The sequence below is a fragment of the Lissotriton vulgaris genome, chromosome 2_1 (assembly GCF_964263255.1).
Source record: "Lissotriton vulgaris chromosome 2_1, aLisVul1.2, whole genome shotgun sequence".
NCBI lineage: Eukaryota > Metazoa > Chordata > Amphibia > Caudata > Salamandridae > Lissotriton > Lissotriton vulgaris.
The window spans coordinates 1,177,910,381-1,177,927,819 of NC_141687.1; the positions used below are offsets into that span (position 1 = coordinate 1,177,910,381).

General features: G+C 46.4%; 1 protein-coding gene and 1 pseudogene across 2 annotated transcripts in view; one reads left to right on the forward strand and one right to left on the reverse strand.

Annotated features, from left to right (window-relative positions):
- The window catches only part of ARHGAP32 (Rho GTPase activating protein 32), a 1,359,293-nt gene that overhangs the window by 980,279 nt on the left and 361,575 nt on the right, over positions 1-17,439 (reverse strand). The window lies entirely within an intron of this gene.
- LOC147731768 (uncharacterized) lies at positions 6,962-8,882 on the forward strand (annotated as a pseudogene).

The following is a 17,439-nucleotide window of genomic DNA, read 5'->3' on the forward strand; positions in this document are numbered from 1 at the left end:
TGTCCGCTAACCTCTCTAAATCTTATGTCATGGAGGTGGGGGAAATGCAGAAAAAGAAATATAAATATATGATTGGTGCACATTGTCTAGAAAAACTCCAGACTTTATCTTATCTGGGGATTTTATTTGACACCTGGCTTAGTTTTAAAGCCCTGTTAGAGGAGAAATGTCGTACCTTAACTACCCGTTACGGCGCCATTATGAATTTTGCACGTAGGTTGGGTCGGTGGTCCCCGGAACAAATTTTGAGACTTTACAATTCTATGTGCTGCGCCAAAATATTGTATGGTAGTGAAGTTTGGGGCTTTACTAATGCGCAAGCCCTCCACACTAAAGAGAATAAATACCTGCGGAGACTGTTGAAAGTCCCTCAGAGAATCCCGTCCTCTATCATTCATGAAGAATTGGGTTTCAGTTATATCAGAGATAGGATAGCACTAAAACCTGTCACCTGTTGGATTAAGATCTGGACGAATCCAGAAGCTACATTAACTAAGGGGATTCTCATGGACTGTATTGCACGTGACTAGGGGAGGAACATCCCATGGCTGAATTATGTCAGGGAAACCCTGTCAGCCTTGGGTTGTGCAGATTTTTCAACCACCCCACAAAATTGGTACCTAGGGATAAGGCGTACGTGAAGGTGGAATTTCCGAAATATGTGGCATCCCATAGGGAGGACAGCGAGGTGAATAAATGTTCTGTTAGAGCGCACATTTTTACCAAATCCTGCTTGGGTATTGAACCCTATCTGTCTTTTATCCACAACCCCCAAGACAGATTTTTAATGACTCGCTTCAGGCTAAACCTACTACATCATAGCCTAGTGGTGCCAACAGGTTACGTTAAAAGCATAGAGGTGAAGGGCCCGTGCGGCTGCGACCAACGGTCTCCGCAGGACACCCTCCACTTTGTTTTACTTTGTCTTTAATATGTGCACCCCAGGAAGCTATTTTTAAAAGGCATTTTAAGAAAAGCAGGGTTTAAACAGGCGAAGGTGGTTCTACTGTTCTTGAAGCTATATACTGAGGTTTTAAATCTTCACTGTACCGTAAGCTTTTTAAGGAGGGCAATGCGACTTATAACTAGTAGAGGCGAAGAGTGACTAGAATAACATCACCGTTGGGAGGCTTAAGGTGCAGTAATGAAATGGGGGGCTGTGTTTACCTGTAATTACCGAATAAGTATTTATTGTATTCCCTGTTATGAGGTGTTTTTTTTTTTTTGGGACGTGTCTTTTGGTTATCCGGTCATGTCACCTCTTTCCTACCTCAGGTCATGTTTTAATCACTGGTATAAGATTATTAGATGAGAAGGGGTTTTAATAGGAAAAATGTTGTATATGTATGTGCGGGTTGGCTTTACTGTGATAATTTTAATTGTTTATTGGGAAATGAGAATGTTTTTTTTTAATTGTACTTTTATGGTATTGTTTTGATGCCAAATAAAGTATTTTTTATTATATTTGAACTTAGTATGAAAAATACGTAACAGGTAACATGTGATAGGTACTATACTGCCATCTCAGGCTTATAAACCACTCTCTATTTGGCGTCATGGTTTATGATGTCACCAGAACTCTTCAATGGTAATATTTGGCCATCTTATATGGTTAACCGTCATTCATCCTCTATTTATTCAGGAATTTTGTAAACACTGCAAACCACTGGTGGCAGCCCTTGAATGCTTTTGATTAAAAACATTAGTACAGTAATCAAATAAAGAACTACGATGTTGATGGCAACGTCAAAATATTAACTCCTCTTGCTGATGGTAAGCCTCAGAAAGAAGTGAATAGTTTAAAACTTGGCAAAGGCGGGTAACATGCTGGTTTTAGGCATCTCTTCAAAGTGGCACCACTGTTATGACTCAGAGTTAAACTCCATACAGCGACATGAAGTAGCACTTAGGTCAGCAGACTGAAGCGCATTGTCATCCTATTCAAAGCCTCCAAACCTTCAACTGAACAATTGAAGGATCGTTGATTTCAATGTTCATCTTTTTCTACCTAAGTGACTCAAAAGCATATCGTAGGACTTCTACGATCTTGCAGACACTTATTAAGAATTTCTGGCACCAATCACAGACTTCTTCTCATGCAGCGTAACAACAAATAACCAAATCTAGGTTATTTACCTCTGGATAGAACTTCCCCAATATCAATCAAACATTTAATGTTTCTAAAATAGTTTCCAAATACAAACAGTTTATTTTGTCATTGCCCTAACCCTTTGCTGTTAGAAATGGTGGTGTCTAGTTGGCAGAGGTAGGTACCTTGTCCAAATAGGGACCCTTGCTTCCAGTCAGGGTAAGGGGGATGCACACTTTAGATAACTGCTGCTCACCCCCTGGGTAGCTTGGCACGAGCAAACAAGCCTATCCCAACGGCAATGTGTTAAGTATTTGTACTCAAAACACACAGTAATACAGTGATACACACCAGTTTTGAAATATAAAGTATCTCTATCTAAACTCAAGAAGACCAAAATGACAAACATCCAACATACATGTACTAAGAATATGACTTTTAAAGGTTTCAAACAACTGGGACCATAGAAAACTATGAGAGCCGCTGCGTCAGTTTCTTCAGCCGCGATCCCTCGAGGTGTCGGTTCTTGCAGCAGAGCGGAGATTCTTCTTGCACCGCAGTGCTGCATCGGCAAAATTTGCTGCAAGAGCGATGCGTAGATTTTCTTGTAGTTGCGTTGCTTTTCCAGCTCCCAACAGCAGAAACAACCCCCAGAGGCCCAACACAGTCACAGGCACCTCTTGGCAGGTCAGATCTCCCAGCAAGGAAGTTCAGCGAAGCTGGGGGTGAAGTCTTTCTGTCCCTGAGACTTCATAACAGGAGGCAAGCTCTACTCAAGCCCTTGGAGATCTTCAAGCAGGGGACACAGTACACAGCACAATCCTTCACCTTTCCTTGGCAGAACCAGAGACTGTAGGCCAACCCCAAACACACAGCAAAGGTGCAGTACTTCTCCACAGTTTCTCCAGCTCTTCTCCTTGGAAAAGGTTCCTCATGCTTCCAGAAGTAGTCTAAGGTTTAGGGGGTTTAGGTCTAATACTTATACCTCAAAATGTCTTTGTTCTCTTTGTGAAAGGAGCTTTGAGCCCAGTCCAAACCAGTTCTGTCCTCACTGGTGTAGCATGACCGCAGGAGGGGGAGACAGCATTGTGCAAGGGAGACAGGCCCTATTCAGGTGCAATGAAATCTCCTCCCACCACTCTAAATGCAGACAGGGCTTATTCAGGTGCTAGTGAGAACTCCTCCCCCCTACTCTGAATGTAGCCCAGGTTTATTCAGCCCAGCCCGGACTCATTCTGGAAAAGTAGGACACACATCAACCCCCCTCCCCCCTGGTGACTGTCTGAGAGAATGCACCTCTCCAGCCCCTGTCAATCCAAAACCAGACAGTCAATACACAAAAAGTAGAGACACACAGAATAGTTAAAACAAGAGAATACCTACTTTCTAAAAGTGGCATATTCAAATACACAATTTAAAAATGATCTTTACTAAAAGATGTTTTATAAAATTCTGAGTTCAGAGAGCCTACATGGTATTTCTCTATCTTTTCCCAATGGGAAGTTATATTTATAAGATGTTATAAATAAACTCCCATTCTATCCTATGGGAGCAAGATAGCATTTCAATAGTGAAAAACGAAATTGGCTGTATTTCACTATCAGGACATGTCACACACACACCAGTACATGTCCTACCTTTTATATAACACTACACCCAGTCCAGAGGGGTACCTTGGACCAATCATAGGGGTGTCCTATGTGTACTAAAAGGGAAGGTGTAGGAGAGTAGGGTCTGCTTTCCTATGGTCACCCCAGATTTTTGCTTTTTGCTTCACTGGTTTTCGACATAATGTGGTTGTGGGCCTGCTAATCAGACCCACAGCCTGCTGTTCTCTCTTTAAATTCACATACATGTACTTTAGGTACATCACCAATTTGGTACGGGACCCCTTATCAGCCCCTGTACAGTGTACTATAGGTACACAGGGCATAGGTGTATCCAAGGCCTACCAGGGGCTGCAGCATATCTTTTGCCACCCCTGGCTGGCAATCCAAACTGACACAACTGGCTGATCACTCAGCTGGGGCAAGGTCGTGTTTGTTTAGATATAGTATACCTATATCTAAATCTATATCTGGACACATACATACCTATAAGTCACTCCTATGGCAGGCCTTAACAATCCTGGAGGCAGAGTGCTTGGTTTTATGTGAGATGGTGCTCTAGCATGAGCTGAGCCTGTCTGCAGCAGTCGGGACCAACTCCCTTAGCTGTTCCGGGATATTGCCATACCATATACTCTTAAGTGCATTATAATCCTCACAGTTACTTGCTAACTTTGGTTTGGCTTTATCAAAACATGTTGTGTAAGATGTCATACGCTTTGGAATACTACCCCCTTGCCAGTGTTGGAGACGGGGTAGCATTCTACCCTTCTAGAGGGAGAAGTCATGTTACTTTGCTTAAACGCAGTTAAATCTAACCAAAGCCCCAGCATCACAAAATGGATGCTGCTGCCACATACACGAATCTGGCCTCCTGCTGCTGACCGAAACTCCGGCAGGGGAGGCCTGGACAATTGGTTTCCTGTCACAGGGAGGTGTTACACCACCCCAGACAGGAGATAGTGGATTGTAGCAGGGAGGGTTGAATGAAACTAGACACTGCCTGGGGAGCACAAGGCTTCCCATGCATAGTCCAGTTCAAACCGGTGCTGGGATACTCCAGTCCCAGCTCTGGCGCGAAACTGGATGAAGGGAAAGGGGTGTAACCACCCCCTTCCTGGGTTCCACTCATAGGAGGGACCTAGCAGGTAATCCAGCCCCTTGATTTGGAATAAAGGTAGGAGCTGTGCCCAGGAGCATTAGTTTATCCTGAACGAAACTTTGATACAGAACTCTGGACCCTTCGACATCCCACTCGACGTGGAAGACTGAAGAATCTCCCTTGTGGTCAAGGAGTGACCACCCTGTGCAAACTGGCACCATCCAGCGCCCAATGGTTTGCTTTGTTGCAGTTCCCGCCGGAACTCGAGCGACAGAGATCGACAAGACCCAGCTTCCCTGACTTCTAACAGCCCGATCCACAGTCCCAGCAAATCTGAGACCCGTGGAGGCGACGTGAAGCTTGCTGGTCCGAGTAAGAAGCGATCTTCGAATCCTGCGTGGGTTGCATTTGCCAAGGTCTGTTAGCTCCGATCCAGAAGCCGACACCGCCGACAGCGAGAGCCTTCGTGGGACAGCTCGTGCTCCACTCCTGGTCATCGTCGATGCCCCAGAGTCCACGTGGCAGCGGAGTCAAGCTTCACGACAACCACCTGATTGCGCCCGACATCGCCTGGTTCCTTCCTGGATCCATCCTGGTCACTAGCTAGTGACCCAGACTCTGTCCCCTCTGCTTTCAGGTACTCTACATCTTTCATCCTCCCTTGAATCCAACCGGACTCTTCTCTTCTGGCCGCCTGCAGCATCTTTATCTCCAGGCTCCATAGATCTCCACGACGAAACCAGACACACTTCGACACCTATGCACCCGCTTCCTGTGGGTGAGGTAACAAACTAACACAGGTGCTCCTGTGGTGGTTTACACATCTAGTGTCCTAGTTTAAAGTGTGGTAATTCTATTCCAGTCGGAAGACTTCCAAAGCAGCAACTCTAACTTTTACGCGCCATTGACTTTGCATTGGCATATGCTTGTGCTTTAGGCACTGCACCCGTGTCCCGCGGGCCTCTCCCTACTTCATCACTGCTAGTCCCGAGTAGTCCTGGCGATTCACAACGCCCTAGGCCTTACCATTGTTCAAGAGGTGGTACTTATACCACTATTTTAGTATATGGTTTGAGTAGCCACCGGGCCTATCCAAAATTGTGCAACTTTTGAATGTTTAACTGTGCTTTTGTTTAAACGCTTGTGCCTCTGCACTCAAAGAGTACAGAGGATTATTCTAGTAATAAATACATATATTTTTATAATATATAACTTGTGTGGTGTCCTTTCATTTGATATTACAAGATTGCATATGGTAAAACAGCTGGCTTCACATGCCCTCTTGAGTTTAGCCTGAGACTGCTTAGTCCATGCTACCCCTAGGATAGCTTGTCTATAAGGTTGACTTTACAACTACCACCATAAGGGATTGTTTGGACTGATACAGGGTGCCCACAGAATTGTGGACATCATACATCAGGCTAACTTCTCACATTGGTGGCAGCGGTGGGATTTGAGCTTGCTGCTGTTCTACCATTGCAATCTTTATATCATTTGAAAGATCACATTAAGTACTATAGGTACATATAAAACAAAAGCTTAGCATACTTAAGTTCTACTGAACTTAGTAGTTGTAGACAAAAGGGAGTAGCACTCCCTGACTACAACTCACTAGCAAGGTTACAGTAGGAAAACACTTAGTGTAGGTAAGTGCACCACTTACACCTCACTAGTCATGCCTGGCACAGGTGAAGCATCAAGCTCTCTACCTGTGGGTGACCAGCCAAAGGCACCATCCAGTTATGAAAAACTCAGCCACAAGGATTTGAGTGCCCTATGTACTTCAAGGGGGCTGAAAAGGGGTCACAACCCCACCATCCCTATCCTTATAGCAATCCTAGAGAAAGCTGATCTAGAGAAGGAATCTGCTTCAGGTCCTTTAAGTAAGGTAGGAGAGGGAAACCCCCCTGATAACATTGATGTCCCAGAAGTTGAACCTGCAGAGGTAGACGACAATGGAGATGGAGATGAGGCAGATGACCAAAGGGGGATGACCAGGTTCAAGTTGGAATACTGAACCGGGCCAACTTAAGCCTACATGGGAATGGAGGAGGTGTCCACCTGCTCAGGCCCAATAGTTGACTTAACTATGGCAATAGAAGGATTAGATCTCCCTCCAGAGACTCCAATCATTCTAATGCCTCAAGGGGTTCTCAAAGGGGAATGACTTCCCCCCAGAGAAGAGAACATGAGGCTAGGATGAGAGCTGTCCAACTCCAGATAGAGAAGGAAGAGGTAGCCCTGGGACAAGCTAAACTTGCTTTAGGAAGGGAGCAAAAATTGTGTGGATTAGATTCCACTGGTGGCAGCAGCATTATCCCTAGAGATAAAGACAGGTCCTATGATCATAGAAACCTGAGCAAGATTGTGCCCCCTACAGAGATGGGGATGACATCCACAAGTGGATAACTGCTCTCGAGAGAGAGAGCCTGTATGGTACAGCAGGTTACTCAGGACCAGTGGGCTGCAATCTTATGGCTCTCCTTTTCTGAGAAAGGGAGAGATAAGCTCCTCACTGTTAGACCTGAGGATGCTAAAAACTACACTTTCCTGAAGAGTGCTCTTATTGATGGGTTTGGCCTAACCACTGAGCAATGCAGGTTGTTGTTCAGAGATACCCAAACAGCTCAGACTAAGGACTAGACTGACTTTGTTGATTGTGCCACTAAGGCTTTGGAAGGTTGGTTACTGGGAAGTAAAGTTTCAGACTATACAGGATTGTACAAGCTAATAATGAGAGAACAGATCCTTAATAATTGCCAGAACCAGTTGTTGCATCAACACCTGATTGACTCAGATCTGACCTCTCCCCAAGAATTGGGAAAGAAGGCAGACAAAGGGGTCAGAACTAGGGTTAAGCAGAAAAACCAGAACCAAGGTGGTGATCAGAAAAAGGCAGACCAGAAGGGTGGAGATAAGAAAGAAAAAGACCAGAAGTCTTCTTCAGGCCCCCAAAATAATTCTAATAAGGAGGGTGGTTCCCAGAATGGAAACAAGAAGAAGAAGAATGATGGCCCAAAGAAACCTTGGTGCAATACCTGTAAATCAGTTTCACACTGGGGTAGTGAATGCACCAAGAAAAATCCAGTCCCTACCACTGCAGCCCCTAATGCACCTGCACCCCCTAGTACAGTCAGCAGTGGTGGTACACAACCAAAGGGTATAGTAGGGTTAACCCTGGGTACTGAGATGTAGTCTGGCCTAGTCAGAATCCCTACTCAGGCAGTTCTGCTCTATGAGGTGGACATATCCATGCCCACTACTGTGAGTCCCAATACTTTGGGCAAGTATAGACAGACGCCTTTGATCAATGAGAAACTGGCTCAGGCCTACAGGGACACATGTGCCAGTGTCACTATGGTGACACCTGACTTTGTGGACCCTGGACAAATTGTACTAGGTGAGAATTACCTAGTGAGCAACGCTAGCAGTGCCACTACTACACATAGTGTGGCTGTTGTAAACTTCTTCTGGGGAGGGGTAAATGGCCTCAAGAAAGTTGTTGTGAGTGCAGACCTCCCAGTTGACTGTCTTTTGGGCAATGATCTAGAGAATTCTTTATGATCAGAAGTGGAGTGCAGGACTCATGCAGAGATGTTAGGAATTTCAGCACATGTCCTTGCTGTAACCAGGTCCCAGGCCAAGAAGTGCCCACCTGAACCTGTGGTGGATCTTGAAACTATAGACCAACCACAACCCAAGAGGAAGAGCAAGAGGGTTAAGGCAGTGCCTTCCCACTTGCCCCAGGTTGAGGATCAGACCTCACAGGAGGCTGATTCTGTGATCCACGAGGATACTGTCTCTGAAGTGCTTGAGCCTGATCAGGTTGAGTTTCTAGGGGCAGGGGGACCCTCTAGGGCAGATCTGGGGCAGGCCCAGTTAACTTGCCCTTCTCCGGAACCCCTCAGACAACAAGCTGCTGCTGAGGCTGCTGTGAATGCTCAAGGTACCCATAGAGTGTATTGGGATGATCGGCTCCTTTATTCAGAGGCTAGAGACACCACGCCTGGTGCTACCAGGAGGTTGGTTATACCTCTGCAATTTAGGGGCTTCCTTCTCACCTTGGCCCATGAAATTCCCCTAGCAGGACACGTAGGCCAGAACAAGACTTGGGAAAGACTTGTACCTCACTTTCACTGGCCTCACATGTCAGAAAACACCAAAGAGTTTTGTCGCTCCTGTGTCACCTGCCAAGCCAGTGGCAAATCAGGTGGCACCACAAAGGCCCCCCTTATTCCACTACCTGTGGTGGGGGTACCCTTTGAAAGAGTTGGGATAGACATTGTTGGACCAATGGATCCCCAAACAGCATCTGGGCACAGATTTATACTGGTGGTAGTGGATCATGCCACCAGGTATCCAGAAGCAATTCCCCTGAGGACCACAACAGCCCCTGTTGTGGCAAGGGCCATACAGGCAGTATTTTCCAGAGTGGGCTTTCCAAAGGAGGTACTTTCGGACAGAGGTACCAACTTCATGTCTGGATATTTGAAAGCAATGTGGAAAGAGTGTGGAGTGAACTATAAGTTTACCACACCCTACCATCCACAGTGGAATGGGCTTGTTGAAAGGTTCAACAAGACACTAAAGGGAATGATAAAAGGGTTACCTGAAAAGTTCAGGCGAAGATGGGACATCATTTTACCCTGCCTACTCTTTGCTTACAGAGAGGTCCCACAGAAGGGGGTTGGCTACAACCCTTTTGAACTTTTGTTTGGCCACCCTGTAAGGGGTCCATTGTGTCTTGTGAAGGAAGGATGGGAGTTACCTCTCAAAAAGCCTAAACTTGATGTTGTGGACTATGTACTTGGTCTCCACTCCAGGATGGCTGAATACATGGAGAAGGCAACCAAAAACCTGGAGGCCAGCCAAGAATTACAGAAAGCTTGGCATGACGAAAAGGCTGTTCTGACTGAGTACCAGCCACGGCTGAAGGTGTGGGTGTTAGAGCCAGTCGCCCCAGCATATCTCCAAGACAAATGGTCTGGACCCCACACCATACTGGAGAAAAAGTGAGAGGTCATCTACTTGGTGGACCTTTGCACTCCTAGGAGCCCCCACAGGGATCTCCATGTAAACAGATTGAAAGCATTTGTGGACAGGGAAGACATGGGTTTACTCATGGATACAGATGGGGACCAGGAGGAAGAGAGTGACCCTCTCCCAGACTTGTTATCCCAAAACCCTGATGATGGTTCAGTGGATGGAGTAGCCTTGGCAGGCAGCCTCACTGACCAACAGCAATGGGACTGCAGACAAGTGTTGCAGGCTCATAGACATATGTTTTCTCTCACACCCAGTCAAACTAACTGGTGCACCCATGAGGTGGACACTGGTGACAGTCTGCCTGTGAAGAATAACATCTACAGGCAACCTGACCATGTTAGGGATTGTATAAAGGCTGAGGTGCAGAAAATGCTTGAACTTGGAGTAATTGAGCCATCAGAGAGCCCATGGGCCAGCCCAGTAGTCCTTGTGCCAAAACCTCATACCAAAGATGGAAAGAGAGAAATGAGATGTTGTGTGGACTATAGAGGTCTCAATGCTGTCACTAGGACAGATGCTCAACCTATTCCAAGGGCAGATGAGCTAATAGATAAGTTGCCTTCTGCCAAATTTCTGAGCACATTTGACTTGACAGCTGGCTATTGGCAAATCAGGTTAGCTGAGGAGTCTAAAGCCAAAACAGCATTCTCAACCCCCAGTGGACATTATCAATTTGTGGTAATGCCCTTTGGTTTGAAGAATGCACCTGCCACTTTCCAAAGGTTGGTGAATCAAGTCCTTGCTGGGTTGGATGACTTTTGTGCAGCATATCTAGATGACATTGCTGTCTTCAGCTCCATCTCTGAGGATCACCTGATCCACCTGAAGAAAGTTCTGGAGGCCCTGCAAAAGGCAGGCCTGACTATCAAGGCTACCAAGTGCCAGATAGGGCAGAGCAAGGTTGTGTACCTGGGCCACCTAGTAGGTGGGGGTCAGGTTCAACCATTGGAGAGCAAGATCCAGACCATACGGGACTGGGCTCCTCCAACTACCCAGACACAAGTCAGAGCCTTCTTGGGTCTGACTGGTTATTACAGGAAATTTGTAAAGAACTATGGGTCCATTGTGACACCATTGAATGATCTGACATCCAAGAAGATGCCAAAAAAAGGTTCAGTGGAAAGTTAGCTGTCAAAAGGCATTTGATGACCTGAAGAAGGCCATGTGCTCTGCACCTATCCTGAAGAGTCCTGACTACTCCAAAGAGTTCTGAGTTGGGGGTGGGTGCTGTGCTTTCACAACTTAATGTAGATGGTCAAAACCAGCCCATTGCTTTCATTAGCAGAAGTCTGACCCCTAGAGAGAAACGTTGGTCAGCCATTGAGAGGGAGGCCTTTGCTGTGGTTTGGGCCTTTAAGAAGTTGAGACCATACTTGTTTGGCACTCACTTCCTAATTCAGACAGACCATAAGCCCCTCTTGTGGCTAAATCAGATGAAGGGTGAGAATCCCAAACTGCTCAGGTGGTACATTTCTCTACAGGGGATGGACTTTACAGTGGAACACAGACCAGGGACTGACCATGGCAATGCAGATGGTCTCTCCAGGTATTTCCACTTAGAACATGAAGACGTATCTGGTCAAGGTTAAGTTTAATGTCTCTGCGTTGGGGGGGGGGGGGGGGGCGGGGGTATGTAGAAGAGGAGGGTAAGCTTTCCTATGGTCACCCCAGATTTTTGCTTTTTGTTTCACTGGTTTTCGACATAATGTGGCTGTGGGCCTGCTAATCAGACCCACAGCCTGCTGTTCTCTTTCTAAATTCACATCCATGTACTTTAGGTACATACCAAATTAGACATTGGTTCACCTTATCAGCCCCTGTACAGTGTACTGCAAATGCTACTTACCAGTATGCATCTGTTCTTGGCATGTAGGGCTGCTGACATTCATATCTGTGCATAGATCGCCACCTAGTGTTGGGTCCGGATGATTGCACATTGTTGTCCTGGAAGAGTCTTCGAAGTATCACGAGATAGGTGGCTCCTCCCCTGGACTACAGTGCGCATGGGCATCGCCTCCATCCCCAGATTGTTTTTAGCCATTGGCAGAGATGGAGTGAAGAATGTGAGTGATGACCATGCTATGAGCATATGTATGTATATGAATGAATTCTGCAGCTGCTACAGGCGCCGGGGAGGAGGGTGGGCGATTTGAATGTCAGCAGCCCTACATGCCAAGAACAGATGCATACTGGTAAGTAGCATTTGCAGTTCGAGGCATGTGGGCTGCTGAATTCATATCTGTGCATAGAATACATAGCAGTCCCTCCATTATCTGCGGCCGCCCGTGCCAGCTGCAGCAGTCTGAAAAAGCGTTTTTAGAACAGCCTGACCAACAGCTGCCTGCTGTTTGGAATGCACGTCTACACAGTAGTGTTTAGTGAAAGTATGTGTGGTAGACCATGTGGCTGCTCTACAGATATCTTCTAAGGGAATGTTACCTAGGAAAGCCATTGAGGCCCCCAACTTCCTGGTGGAGTGGGCCCTCAGTGGGATAGTGAGAGTGCGCTTAGCTTTAGCGTAACAGATCTGAATGCACTTTACGATCCACCTAGCAATCCCTGCTTTAGAGATAGCGTTTCCCTTGTGGTGAGTGGCAAAAGCAACAAAAAGCTGCTTGGTTTTGCGAAAATCCTTTGTCCTGTCTACATAATACATCAAGGCCCTCTTAACATCAAGGGTGTGGAGCATGCGCTCCGCCAGTGTCTCCGGGTTTTGGAAAAACACCGGCAATTCAATTGTCTGGTTTAAGTGGAATTGGGATACCACTTTGGGTAGGAATTTAGGGTTAGTGCGGAGCACCACCCTGTTAGCATGTACCTGGAAGTAAGGTTCTTGGATGGTGAGCGCCTGCAGCTCGCTAACCCTCCGTAGCGATGTAATTGCTACTAAGAACGCAACCTTCCAAGTCAGAAACTGAAGCTCACAAGAGTGCAGTGGCTCAAAGGGAGGACCCATCAGTCTCGTAAGAACCACATTGAGGTTCCATTCTGGAGCTGGTGGGGTCCTTGGTGGAATGACCCTTTTGAGTCCTTCCAGAAAGGCTTTGATAGCAGGGACCTTGAAGAGTGACAGGTGTTGCCTATTCTGGAGGTATGCTGCCATAGCAGACAGGTGAATGCGGATGGAAGAGTATGCCAGATTGCATTGATACAGGTGGAAAAGATAGCAAATGATGTTTTGAATGGAAGCATCTAGAGGGTCAATATCGTGGTTAGCACAGTAGATGACAAACCTCTTCCATTTAGCCGCATAACAAGCTCTGGTAGTGGGCTTCCTTGCCTCCCGAATGATGTTCATGCAATCGGGAGGAAGATTGAGGTAGTCAAACTCTAGGACTTCAGGAGCCAGATCGCCAGGTTGAGCTGTTGCGGATCTGGGTGCTGAATGTCGCCATGGCTCTGCGTCAGAAGGCTGGGAGTGAGATGAAGCCTTTGATGCGGTACCACGGACAGTTCTAGAAACGTGGTGTACCATGGTTGGCGAGCCCACATTGGAGCAACCAGGATGAGAGTCATCGAGTGCTGCCTGAGCTTGCGTGCCACCAGCGGTATCAGAGGAGCTGGGGGAAAAGCGTACGCAAATTTGCCTGACCAGTTCATCCACATCGCATTGCCCTGTGATTGGGGGTGTGGGAATCTGGCGGCGAAGCTTTGGCATTTTGCGTTCTCCTTTGTGGCGAACAGGTCTATCTCTGGATGACCCCACCTTTGGAAGTACGGTTGGAGTACTGATGGATGTATCTCCCACTCGTGCATCTGATGGCTGTGCCTGCTGAGCAGATCCGCCATCTGATTGTCCTTGCCCGGGAGATGCTCTGCCATGAGGAAGATTTTCCTCTGAATGGCCCACTTCCACATGCTCTGAGCCAGATGAGACAGCTGTGGAGAGTGTGTGCCTCCCTGCTTCTGGATGTAGTACATGGCCGTCATGTTGTCCGTCCGGATCAACACGACTTTGTTGCACAGATGTACTTTGAACGCCTTCAAGGCCATGAAGATTGCCATCAGTTCCAACACATTGATGTGCATCTTCCTTTGCTGTAGTGTCCATAGTCCCTGTACAGTGTAATGGAGTACATGCGCTCCCCATCCCTGGAGAGAGGCGTCCGGCGTCAGGATAATCTGTGGGACAGGCTCTTGGAATGGTCTGATGTAAATAATTAATTTACTCTCTTAATTTCTATGCAGGTAAGTACTTAATCAATAATAACTCAATCAGAAGGAAAGAAAACAGAGTCCGTGGTGTTAGAGTTTCTAAGGGTTTTATTCCTCATAAAGGAATCAGGATATCATGTTCTGACCACCGCAGGGGTGTCAGAAGGGATAGATGAGCGCGCTCTCGTTTATTGACATTACATAGCTTATATACTTGATTTACATCATAAGTTTCAATGTGAGAGGCGTAACAGCTGAGAGAAGACAAGATAACAGTATACACGTGGTACCAATACATCATCAAGAGGCGTAAACTAGGCGTGAACTAGAGGTGTGTGCTAGAAACGTCACTGACAGGTGACGCAAGTGGGTGGCACCAAGGGGTGGTGCTAACAGAATGTTGCAATGTCAGCAGAAATCGGAAGCTTGGATGCGCGCGCAGCTGTATGACGTGTGACTGACGGGGTGCAGGGGTCTTGACATTTACACTGACGGGAAGAGACAGAAGTCTGGCATGTCAGATCAACTTGTACTTCTATCATATCTGATATCTGATGTTTAGGAACTATACTATCTGGGCGGAAAGGTCTCTAGGGTAGAAGCTATTCTATGCTAACTGTGGATGCGTGTATAAGCGCCTGAGTGTCTACATGTGAAGCGTGGGGGCACGGGGCCTTCCATGGAAGCATGGCAACGGAGGCTATGAATTACTTGTATTAAGACAGATCGGCCTTTTGGCTCTGCAGCTGGAGAGGATGTTTACAGGATCTAGTAGGCAGGAATGTATTCTCGGGGAGCGGAACAGATAACTCGAAGGTTATAGTCAGTCTTGGCAGAAAGCAGGCTTGAGCTGAGCGCGAGGGGTCGCGCTGAATATAGGACATAGTTCATGAGTACAGAGGTAGCCTGGGCAGAGCCAGGAGCCACAAAAGAGGTTCAGATGGCAGGAATTCAGGGCCTACTCTGGCTAGAGCAGGAAAAAGTGAAAAGTGTACTACAAAAAGACGTTGGCATAGCATACTTAGGAACGGACTATATAATCCATTCATGGTGCGTCTGAAAGAGGACAAGTTGACGGTGGACGCAAATGTATTTGCGTCTTCATAACTGGCACAGGAGGGAAGTTACATGCACTTTAAGCTGGTACATGGAGTCGGTGGGGTACGCGCTAGGGAACACAACATGGCCAAAATTTAATTTTCCTCATTCCCTCCTTGTTCCCTACGGACCCTTCATGAAATATCGATCCTCATGAATCGATCGGTCTGTTCTTGTAACATCATTTGTTCTTCTTTCTTTCGGTTACGTTTTGAGTGAAAACTGGAATGTTCAATGCAAGAAGTGGCACACAGTCCACAGATCGCTGGCCCACACTGTAGGCACAGACAGCAACTGAATACTAGGACTAGGCCAATGCCTAGGAAGGATAGTATTTTCCATCCCCAAGCTGTTAACGTTGTCCAGAACCAACCGGACCAAGTCCAGGTGCCTGGATTCTGATGTATCTGATTTGCAATTTTATGAAGACGGGTGATAGCTTGATATACAGATGGTGCATTCTGTGGAATGAAAACACAGCAGCTTGACCCGATGACCTTACAGGCTCCACCTCTATCTGCCAAGATGACGTCAATTACAAGACGATTCTGAAGGACAACAACCCGCATAGCGGACTGCTCCTCTGTTAAGTTTCCTAAGGCGGAGGTAGTTTCATTTACTACAGCTTCAAGTGTTCTAGTTAATCTGCGTATTAATTTACTATTCTGGACAGGGCCTAAGAAGAAAAAGAACCCTTTATTAAAATCAGTGTACTGTTCCCATGCTGTTTCTGTGTAGTCGACAAGGGGGGCATCTCTTCTGGGTCTATTCTTTACTAGATTGCTATTTCTGTGGTAATCAGAAGGAGCTAGAAAAACGGGTGGCAAAAGGAATGCAATGTAACAGGTACCATCCCAATCTGGAGGTAGACGAATGTATGCGGTATGACCACACACAAAGTAAGAATGACTGATAGCTTTGAAGGATGACTTTCCATCATCACTGAATTCGACCACAGTAGTGCATTTACTATGACCTAAGTGTACTGAACCTTTCTTCTTGATACATAATTCACCAGTGACTGGCAGTACTGACATAATAGGTAGAACTGGTGCAGCTTCGGATTCGACGGTAAGAATCATAAGGCTAATTGTGTAATTACCTAATCCATATACTTCATTTTCTAGATCAGTTCCTATTCTAATGGGGAGTCCCTCCTTATCCGGGTAACAGACGTCTAGTAGGACCAAGTTCAAGTTTCCCCAAACCCAACCCCCATCGAAAACAGCGATGTCTGGATCTAAAGAATTAATTATCTTGAACCATGCCCCGCAGGAGCCATTGTGAGTGAACGGATACGGAAAGAGAGGCAGTGCTCCCTTGTAATTCTGGTAGGGAGGGAGTCGGCCACATATCCAGCAATTTGTAGCATTGTTAGTTTGATGAGAATGATGTAACATACTAATGAATGTATTGTTGCGCAGCGCAAGTCTGTAGGAAAGCTCATGAGGAGGTAGCTCACTAAAAGTGTGTTCAGCAGAGACATTGTAAGTAGATTGTTCACGCTTGAAGATAGGATAGTATATAGATAACAAGATACTAGCAATGATTATTAATATACTGAAAAAAAACATAATTATTAGTGTCACTATGCAGTGACTACGAAGTGATTTGCAATATGTTCTTTTCTTTTCCTCTCTCTCTCTAACTCGATCTAGGGGATACATGTCAGAAACTATTTAACCGATTCACCTAGGGGAGGACTTAAACAATTAAACTGTCTGACTTGCTAGATCGTAACTTCATACGATATTGTTCTTGAGGAGTTTTTTCTCGTTTGCATTCGGAAAAGTCTTTGGGATCACAGTCTTTGGTGGGGGTGGGTGTGTCTTGTTCCGGTTTCAGTCCTGGGAATGTTTTGATATGGCTTAGGTGGACCCACCCCTTTCTTCCTTCCAATTTGACTGCGGTCTTTGTTGTTAGAAGAACGGTCTTCGGAGACTTCCAGCGGGGCTCCAACGGACTTTTCCTGTCGAAGTTTCGGACTAAAACAACGTCACCGGGGCGGACATCATGCTCCTTCACATCGGTGTTGTCAGGGAAGGCAGCGGCAACCTGTGAACGACATGATTGGAGTGCAGACATCAAGGAGGCAAGGTAATCTGTCAACATATTAGAATCAACATCGGTTATCTTTTTAGGAATGGGCGTCCCCCACATATTCGGTGGTCTTCCAAAGACCACTTCGTACGGAGATAGCCCTGATCTCGAATGGGCGACCATTCTCATATAGAATAGTGCCACCGGCAGGGCGACTATCCAGTCGACCCCTTTGTCCTGACATATTTTGGCAAGGCGAATCTTTAATGTCTGATTATGCCTTTCTACAAGGCCTGCTGCTT